We start from the raw sequence: 10,000 nt of genomic DNA, 5'->3' as shown, positions 1-10,000 counted from the left end.
CGTCGCTCTCTTCGAGCTGACACGGACGTTATTCGCTCTGCCGACCGACGGCCCGGTATAGGCACGACGCTATAGCGCCTCCCATTTTAAGGGCTAGTTGCTTCGGCAGGTGAGTTGTTACACACTCCTGAGCGGATTCCGACCTCCATGGCCACCGTCCTGCTGTCTTTAGCAACCAACTCCTTTTCGTGGGATCCGAAATGTGCGTCGTTTAGGCGCCTTAACCGGGCGTTTGGTTCATCCCACAGCGCCAGTTCTGCTTACCAAAAATGGCCCACTGGGCGCTCAGATTCAAATCAATTGCCGCGGCCTCAATCAAGGAAAAAGGCCGGGCTTCTCACCCATTGAAAGTTTGAGAATAGGTTGAGGTCGTTTCGACCCCAAGGCCTCTAATCATTCGCTTTACCGGATGAAACTCCGTTTGTTCTCTTTGCGAGCACCAGCTATCCTGAGGGAAACTTCGGGGGGAACCAGCTACTAGATGGTTCGATTAGTCTTTCGCCCCTATACCCAACTCCGACGATCGATTTGCACGTCAGAATCGCTGCGGACCTCCACCAGGGTTTCCCCTGGCTTCGTCCTGGCCAGGCATAGGTCACCATCTTTCGGGTCCCAACGTGTGCGCTCTGGGTTCGTCCGGCCGACTCGACCAAACCCTTTTAAGGGGGAAAGATCTCGCGAGCATTCGGACGCCCTGGGGTTGCGCCCGCTCTGTTCGAGACGGGATCACCCCTCGCGGATGCACCCTCATCGGGGCCGCTTCACTTTCATTGCGCCTCGCGAGTTTAGTTTGATAATTTCTCGACGACTTGCGCACATGTTAGACTCCTTGGTCCGTGTTTCAAGACGGGTCGGGTGGGACCCGACTTCTACTCTCCGCTCTGGGCCTCCACAGGTTGAGCACCGCAACTTTTTCTCTTTTACAAAAAAAAGCTACGACACCTCCCGGGAGGAGACAGGTCACGACCGGGCAGTACTGTTGGGAAACGCCGCGCTCGTCATCGCGGCACCCGCGAAGGTAACCACGAAACTCGCTAACGGACGCCCCGTGTAACAGACACCCAGTCGGTCGCGGAGTCCTACTAGGCCCCCCACTTGCGGACCTTGGCGTGGCTATTGCGATCGCAGAACGACTTATGCAAGAGAGCCGCCAATTCAGGCAGTCTCCATGCAGCGTTAAGGGCATACAACCAAGTGCCGGGAGCGGGGACTTGTTCGACCTTCGAGGGCCCACCCGTTTAACCCCCTGAACGGTTTCACGCACTCTTGAACTCTCTCTTCAAAGTTCTTTTCAACTTTCCCTCGCGGTACTTGTTCGCTATCGGTCTCGTGGCGATATTTAGCCTTAGAAGGAGTTTACCTCCCGCTTAGGGCTGCACGCTCAAGCAACCCGACTCTTGGGAAGGGATCCGATGCACGGTCTCGGCTCGTCTTATCTACGGGCCTGACACCCTCTGTGGGTTGCTCGCCCCGTTCATGGAGACTTGGACGATAGATACCGGACAGACGCGCACGATCCTCCCGAACACCACATTCCTCGGCACCCGCTCAACCGGGCGCGAGGTTCGGTGCTGGGCTCATCCCTGTTCGCTCGCCGCTACTAAGGGAATCCTTGTTAGTTTCTTTTCCTCCGCTTACTGATATGCTTAAGTTCAGCGGGTAGTCTCATCTAAACTGAGGTCAGAATGAATTGTTTGTTTTCAAAAGGAGACAACACTTTATCTAGCTCGGCAGACTTTGGCGTTTTAAAGCCGGGAAAGATTGAATAATTGCCGGTTCAAATTTTTTTTTTTCGAAATAAAGCGAGTCTCTCGTTATTCGCAAAAATTAATTTACGAAAAGTGACAGGGCGTCCTGCGGCTTTTTGTATTGAAACAACGCGTCGTGCGCGAACCAAGCTTGCATAACGAGCGGTTAGAGTGAGTGATAATTCGCGGTGGTCGACACTTCGACACGCCCGGCGCACACACACAACTAAACTCGCGTTGAAGCGGTATATCGCGCACACGCAGCCGACACCTTGTTCGAGAAGATGTGTTTATTTCTAAAATTTTTTTTTGAGTTGGCTCAAAAATTTCCCATCTGTTTTGCCATCGAAAAAGGTTTCTTTTGAATAGAGAGGAAAAAAACAAAACAGGGCGAACCTTCTTTTATTTTTCCCCCTTTTTTGTATTTGAGGCATCGCGGACACTTAAGTCGCGCGGCACCCAGACGTTAGAGATTCGGGAGCTTTTATGCGGTCAGGCCGGGTGAAAAATAAATCTCGCCGCGACCCAACATGCAAAACCAAGACTGAAAAAATCTCTGTTCGTTCATCATTCGACCGACCCTCAGTCAGATGTGGCCCGAGCGAGAAGCTGGGCCGCCATTTACGTTCAAGATTTCGATGCTCCATGTGTTCTGCAGTTCGCATGGATTAGCGCACTTTGCTGCGCTCTTCATCGATCCACGAGCCTAGTGATCCACCGTTCAGGGTCGTATATAAAACGACATATTCGTTTTCTTCTCTCTTTTTCTCCAACCCGCCCAAGCAAATGAATGCGAGGGCGGAGAAAGAAAGCCAGAAAGAAAATGTTCCGATAAACACTCGTACTAGAATTTGGGTTTAGTGTGTTATTGTGATTTTGAATTCTTCCTACTTCATCGAGAGGGCGAAGGGCAAGCTTAAAAAACATTCGGTTTTCAACGGCATAGTGTCGGGCTTTGGAGTGTTAGTCTATACGACGCACACGCACGCAACCACGAGTATCTACGCCCGAAAAGAACGTCCAGAGTAAAGTCTCACACTTTCGTCCCCCACCGAGAATCAAAAAATCCCGAAGACGAAGAGAGAAACAAAAAAAAAACAATTTCGATTGGGCGTATCCGCTTTAAACCACCGCGCATCAGAGCGCCTGATACCCGTTCAAAATCTTGATGTTTTTTTTTTTTTTTTCCGACTCTCCATCCACCGAGTTTTTATTTTTCAAAGTGTTTGATTTAGGGACTAAGACTTTATAAAATCTCCTTTATTGTTCCTTCGGTACTCGCGGCCCAGGCGGGCTATCGTATTCTTCACTCTACTAACGTCAACACTGTGAGCGCCGCTAAAGGTCGAATGAATCTATAGAGACATTCACCATCGAAGCAGGAAGAATTTGCTCACGGCCATAGACCAAATCGAAAGACTTTGTGTTTTTTTTTGAGCCGAGAGGAAAGAAAAATCAATTTGAAAAGGCGAATCCGCTTTAAACCACCGCGCATCAGAGCGCCTGATACCCGTTCAAAATAAATGATTTTCTTCCGTCAACCCACACATAGTTCATACGATGTCTTACGCCGAAAGACTTTTGATGGGGTTTTTTTTGTTTTGCAACTTTTAGTTGTTTCGTGCTCAACCAAAGCCATATGCGCAAAACATTTGTCTTGTTCGTTTATGATCCTTCCGCAGGTTCACCTACGGAAACCTTGTTACGACTTTTACTTCCTCTAAAGGATCAAGTTCGACCATCTTTCAGTCTCGCCGTTGGTAGGCACCGCACGGGCAGAGATTGCTCCCCACTCGACGGCACCCCGACAAGCCCGTCCGAAGGCCTCACTAAATCATTCAATCGGTAGTAGCGACGGGCGGTGTGTACAAAGGGCAGGGACGTAATCGACGCGGGCTAGTGACCCGCGCCTACTAGGGATTCCTGGTTCATGGGGATCATTGCAGTCCCCAATCCCAACCACGAAGGAGGTTCAGCGGTTACCCGGTCCTTTCGGACAGGGAGAGTGAAACACGCTGATTCCTTCAGTGTAGCGCGCGTGCGGCCCAGGACATCTAAGGGCATCACAGACCTGTTATTGCTCACTGTCACGCGGCTGGACGCCGCTTGTCCCTCTAAGAAGACTGCGTGACGGACGCGAGAGCAGAAGGTATCGCCGGGGATGACGACGACCGAATAACAATAGAGCCAGCCCCCGCGAGACATTCCCGACAAAGCCCCGCCATACCTCATCCGCCAGGCAACCAACCCGTGAAGGCCGTACACCCGACGAACAAAGCACAACGAAACCAAGCCGAGAGATTGCCTCACTAAAGGAACCAGTCCCACCGAGACCCGAATCGCCGCCACCTGATCCCGACGCCTCCGTACTCCCTTCGGTTTCAATTGATAAAACCCGTCACCTATTTAGCAGGCTAGAGTCTCGTTCGTTATCGGAATTAACCAGACAAATCGCTCCACCAACTAAGAACGGCCATGCACCACCACCCACCGAATCAAGAAAGAGCTCTCAATCTGTCAATCCTTCCAGTGTCCGGGCCTGGTGAGGTTTCCCGTGTTGAGTCAAATTAAGCCGCAGGCTCCACTCCTGGTGGTGCCCTTCCGTCAATTCCTTTAAGTTTCAGCTTTGCAACCATACTTCCCCCGGAACCCAAAGACTTTGGTTTCCCGGAAGCTGCCCGTCGAGTCATTGGAGTAACTCCGACGGATTGCTGGTTGGCATCGTTTATGGTTAGAACTAGGGCGGTATCTGATCGCCTTCGAACCTCTAACTTTCGTTCTTGATCAAGGAAAACATTCTTGGCAAATGCCTTCGCTGTTGTTCGTCTTGCGGCGGTCCAAGAATTTCACCTCTGTCGCCGCAGTACGAATGCCCCCGTCCGTCTCTATTGACCATTACCTCGGGTCCAAAAGTAAAAGACCAGCAAAATCGGACCGAGGTCCTATTCCATCATTCCATGCTGCGATATTCAGGCGTTGGGATACACCTGCTTTGAGCACTCTAATTTGTTCAAAGTAAACGTTGCCGGCCGCCCGAGACACCCGGTGAAGGGCACCCCGAACGATTGACTGGGTGGAGCGAATCGAGTCAACTACGACCAAAATTTAAAAAAGAACCCGAAAGAACTTTCCAACTCTGGCCGCAGATACAACAACGACGCACCGACCACCACTCCGGCGATGTTGTCCGACCGTGAAGAGAGTCGGGCTTTGACACCCGGGCTCCCAGAGCGTGAAACGCAACACCCTTGATTCAGAGCGGCGCCGCCCGGCCGAAGACAGACATCCGACTACGAGCTTTTTAACCGCAACAACTTTAATATACGCTATTGGAGCTGGAGTTACCGCGGCTGCTGGCACCAGACTTGCCCTCCAATGGTTCCTCGTTAAAGGATTTAAAGTGTACTCATTCCAATCACGGGGCCTCGGAAGAGTCCCGTATCGTTATTTTTCGTCACTACCTCCCCGTGCCGGGAGTGGGTAATTTGCGCGCCTGCTGCCTTCCTTGGATGTGGTAGCCGTTTCTCAGGCTCCCTCTCCGGAATCGAACCCCGATTCCCCGTTACCCGTTGCAACCATGGTAGGCGCGTAACCTACCATCGACAGTTGATAAGGCAGACATTTGAAAGATACGTCGCCGGCGCGAAGGCCGTGCGATCGGCGTGAAGTTATCCAGAGTCACCAAAATTGGTACGGTGCGCGAGCCCGAAAGCCCGGCCCCGACTGGTTTTGATCTAATAAAAGCACCTCTTCTGCGAGCCCGAAAGCCCGCAGTCGAGGCTCGAGTGCATGTATTAGCTCTAGAATTACCACAGTTATCCAAGTAGGATGGAGTGGATCTAAGGAACCATAACTGATTTATTGAGCCATTCGCGGTTTCGCCGTCTAGCGGCTTGTACTTAGACATGCATGGCTTAATCTTTGAGACAAGCATATGCTACTGGCAGGATCAACCAGGTATTTCGTGTATGTTTGTTTGATATGCATCCGGCGAGTTGCGGGTTTTTATTTCGCCCACGCATCACCAAACACACACCAAATCAACACGTTTTTCGTTTTTTTTCTTTTTCTTCGGAAACTAAAATTTTTGATCGCAACGCCTGGCGTGTCACAGCGAGTCCCAGTGAAGAGAAACACCGATCCGATCCGTTTGTTGGATTTTTTTCATTTCAATTTCCAAAGTCAAAGACCATTCAACGGTCTATGAGCCCAAAGTGAATCGGATTCATTCGACCGGTCTTGATATATTCATCAACTTTTTTTCCCGTATTACGGTTTTCGACGGTCATATGTGGCGTGCTGTATGCTCATAAGTCAAGCCTGCTTTACTAAGCTGACAAGCATACATCTTTTAAATTTTTGTGGGCTCAGAGTTTTATTTTTATTTTTCCACCGCCGAGGCACACTCTCGCATCACCCCGCACGACACACACACACACACACACCTCACCGCTCAACGGTCACACGAGGCAGAATTTTCCGCAAAGACTTTCGAAGAGAAAGAGAAAACTCGGAACAACCGCGGTCAGAGGCCAGCATAGAGGCATCGTATAGAAAGTCATGGGCGGAAAAAAACAAATCATTTCAAGTCGAGACAAGCAACCAGACTACCCCTATAAAAGTGCGCAATTCTTTAAGAGTTCACCGAAGAATGACCGAGATCAAGTATGCACGAAACGAACATATTCCAAGGGCAGCTGAATAAGCGATTCTGCGCCGAAGCGCGAGAAAAGCAAGCGGTACACCGATGGGGATCGTTTTTTTATCGTGTTAGATTCGTTGTTGTCAAGCAAGGATTCTCAAAATGTTTTTTGCATTGCACCCAAGTTTCGTACTGATTACTTGTCGCAGACCGGTGACTGTCAAAAAAAATTTTTTTACGTTTTTTCTTGAGAGGTCACTGCCTACACACAACTCCGGGCGGGCCGTACACTCACAGCCGTTTGAATTCTCCCTTCGTGTGTCATGGCCATAACTGAGCGTACATCTTACCGGGCGCCGAGTTGATCTGGCTTGTTCGATGAACGTTCGGGATACGTACAATCGATATAGCTCCAACCGTAACTCGTTTGTAATTACGCCGGCCATACTCAGCGGGCGCTCAGCTCAGCTCTCGATATCTTCCGTCGAAGGGAAGTTCGTAGTAAAAGAGAGTCAGAGTCGACGCCACATTTTGCGGTCCTCGCATCTCATCCGATTTTTGAATTTTATAGATTTGCCATCACTTCCACCCAATTCTCTCGTATATTTCAATCTCTTGACTTTGTCCGACCGGGCCGTCTTCGCCCCCCTTCAACTCCGTCCATCTCCACTTCTGTGTTCCACACAACGAGCTTCCGTCAAACGGCAAAATGTGAAATATGCGCACGCCGCACGAAATAATTTGAAAGCGTTCTGTTTGGTGGCTTTTTTATTTTTTATCTCTCGGCTCACACACACACACACACATTTCCGCCTGAACGGTAATTTTTTTTGATACGGTGTCAAAAAGTGAAAAGACGCGCACCATTTTCTTTTCTCTTCCGTATCGTCGCTGACGGTAAACGCTGATGGTTATGATGCCGTAAGTTTGGAAGAAAGAATCTTTCCCGTCTTGTCTTGTTACGGTAAAATAACAAAGAACAAGCGTCCGATTTCTCTCACAGACGGCCACAGACAAACCACACGTGCCGAAGAAACGAAACGTCCGAAACCAAAAAAATGTTTGACGCGCGCACCTCTTCTGAACTTTTCGACCAAGAGTCGTTGGATCGAGTGACGAGCTTCTCAGCTGTCGCACCAATCGGTGAAGCGGGCGTTTGAATTCCCGTCCACATCGCGGTTCGGATATATTTTTACATATACCGACCATCGGAAATTTCGAAAACGGTTTTACCGAAGGAATGATATTTCACACACCGACAGCTCATCGAGTTCGTCTCCGTTCAACGGTTTTTTTTTTTTAAGACTTTTTGATCGCATGGGGCTAAACTGGTTAGAGCAAAGCCGCGATCCAAGCAGTGAAAAAAAAACAAAGACAGTGCAAGCGCGATCGAACGGAATCGAAACTAAAATCATGTGAAGTGGCGGGCGGAAAGGAGCTCAGCTACGGTGGAAATGAAACTACAACTAACGCCGAACCGGACAACTTCCCATTCTGCGTCTTCGTTTCATTTCCCAAAGCTCCCCGTCGATACCAAAGTTTTTGCGTCGAAGCTACTAAAGAAATTTCGCGCTTTCCTTTTCGCCTCTTTCGCCTTCCCTTCGATATCTATCCAACCACCGGCTTCGACTTTATTTCTTTCACCCGTCTATTCGCCCGATAGTCGACGGTCGGCCATTCTTTGGTATCGGCCAGGCGGACTAACAAGAAGTAAGACTCGTTTGAAAAATTTGGACCGGGCTTTACAATCGCTGCTTGTCGTAATGTCGCAAATTTGAAAAAAATTTTCAATTCGAGAAACCAAACTATTCGACACTTCGAAAATTTTTGGGACTCTGAAAATTTTTCCGAGTTTAGGAATCGAGACCTCTTCTATACTAAGGAAAACCACTAATGTTCCGCCGCATAATGTCTCCGTTTTCCGGCTCATTTTTAGCGATTGGACGGGGACATTGCCCCATCCAACCGCCAGCCGACTTTCAGGAACCGTCGTTTTCAAAGTTGGGACTTAGAAAATTTTCGACGAGTGGGAATTTTTTACGGTCGCAAGTCATCACGACACGCCCGACCAACCCATTTGAGAGCCGCCACGCCTCGACGGTGTGACGGCTTTTTTTCGAATCGACGGGTCTCGCTCACTCCTCTCTCGCGCCGACCAGAGGCCGGGCGAGAGAGTCGTTGCCAAACACCGTCGTCGGAAATGGGAGAATTTGAGTGGGAATTTTTTACGGTCGCGAGTCATCACGACACGCCCGACCAACCCACTTGAGAGCCGCCACGCCTCGACGGTGTGACGGCTTCTCTTTTCGAATCGACGGGTCTCGCTCACTCCTCTCTCGCGCCGACCAGTGGCCGGGCGAGAGAGTCGTTGCCAAACACCGTCGTCGGAAATCGAGAAATTTTCATTTCCATTTCCATTTTTTTTCATCGGCCTTTATACGTCCAAGTCCCGCCAACCACGTCACTACCACGTCGTCGGGACTTAGAAAAATTTTTCAATTTTTCGGACTTAGAAAATTTTTCAACTTTCTTTTTTTCGACAACCTCTTCCCTATATAGGAAAGTAGTGGATGTTCCGGGCAGTAACTGTACGAAAAAGTCGATTTCCGAATTTTTGCCGGACATTCACCTGAGCTCAGGCCGGGCCGCCCGCTCAACTGCCGCCCGGTCACCACCAAAAACCGGTCTTGGAAATTTTAGGACTTAGAAAATTTTTCAACTTTTTCTTTCTCGACAACCTCTTCCCTATATAGGAAAGTAGTGGATGTTCCGGGCAGTAACTGTACGAAAAAGTTGATTTCCGAAATTTTGCCGGGCTTTCACCAGAGCTCAGGCGGGGCTTACCATCACACCCGCCGACCGGTCACCACCAAAAACCGGTCTTGGAAATTTTAGGACTTAGAAATTTTTTCCAACTTTTTTTCTTTCGCTCTTTCTCTCTTTTTCAGCCGTCTTTGCTCGTCCCAGTGCCGCCTATAGCTTCACTATCCATCGTCGGGACTTAGAAAAATTTTTCAATTTTTCGGACTTAGAAAATTTTTTCAATTTTCATTTTCGACAACCTCTTCCCTATATAGGAAAGTAGTGGATGTTCCGGGCAGTAACTGTACGAAAAAGTTGATTTCCGAAATTTTGCCGGACATTCACCTGAGCTCAGGCCGGGCCGCCCGCTCAACTGCCGACCGGTCTCCACCAAAAACCGGTCTTGGAAATTTTAGGACTTAGAAATTTTTTCCAACTTTTTTTCTTTCGCTCTTTCTCTCTTTTTCAGCCGTCTTTGCTCGTCCCAGTGCCGCCTATAGCTTCACTATCCATCGTCGGGACTTAGAAAAATTTTTCAATTTTTCGGACTTAGAAAATTTTTTCAATTTTCATTTTCGACAACCTCTTCCCTATATAGGAAAGTGGTGGATGTTCCGGGCAGTAACTGTACGAAAAAGCTCATTTCCGAGAGGGTCGCCGGACTTTCACCAGAGCCCGGGCCGGGCCGCCCGCTCAACTGCCGACCGGTCTCCACCAAAAACCGGTCTTGGAATTTTTCGGACTTAGAAATTTTTTCCAACTTTTTTCTTTCGCTCTTTCTCTCTTTTTCAGCCGCTTTCATTCATCC

General features: G+C 49.2%; 3 non-coding genes across 3 annotated transcripts in view; all 3 read right to left on the bottom strand.

Moving 5' to 3' along the window:
* Window positions 1–1,683, bottom strand: part of LOC124319256 — a 4,573-nt gene extending 2,890 nt beyond the window's left edge. The window contains exon 1 of the ribosomal RNA XR_006912953.1: window positions 1–1,683. This exon is cut by the window's left edge and continues 2,890 nt beyond it. This is a non-coding gene — a ribosomal RNA (large subunit ribosomal RNA).
* A 641-nt stretch (window positions 1,684–2,324) lies between these two features.
* LOC124319257 lies at window positions 2,325–2,477 on the bottom strand. The gene has a single exon (XR_006912954.1). It is a non-coding gene; the product is annotated as a 5.8S ribosomal RNA (ribosomal RNA).
* Window positions 2,478–3,413: 936 nt separating this feature from the next.
* Window positions 3,414–5,708, bottom strand: LOC124319259. The gene has a single exon (XR_006912956.1). It is a non-coding gene; the product is annotated as a small subunit ribosomal RNA (ribosomal RNA).
* Between the last annotated feature and the right edge of the window lie 4,292 nt (window positions 5,709–10,000).

The sequence above is a fragment of the Daphnia pulicaria genome, unplaced genomic scaffold (genome assembly GCF_021234035.1).
Source record: "Daphnia pulicaria isolate SC F1-1A unplaced genomic scaffold, SC_F0-13Bv2 h1tg000149l, whole genome shotgun sequence".
Lineage (NCBI taxonomy): Eukaryota > Metazoa > Arthropoda > Branchiopoda > Diplostraca > Daphniidae > Daphnia > Daphnia pulicaria.
The sequence above is the reverse complement of the archived record's forward strand: the minus strand, read 5'-3'. Positions and strand labels throughout refer to the sequence as shown.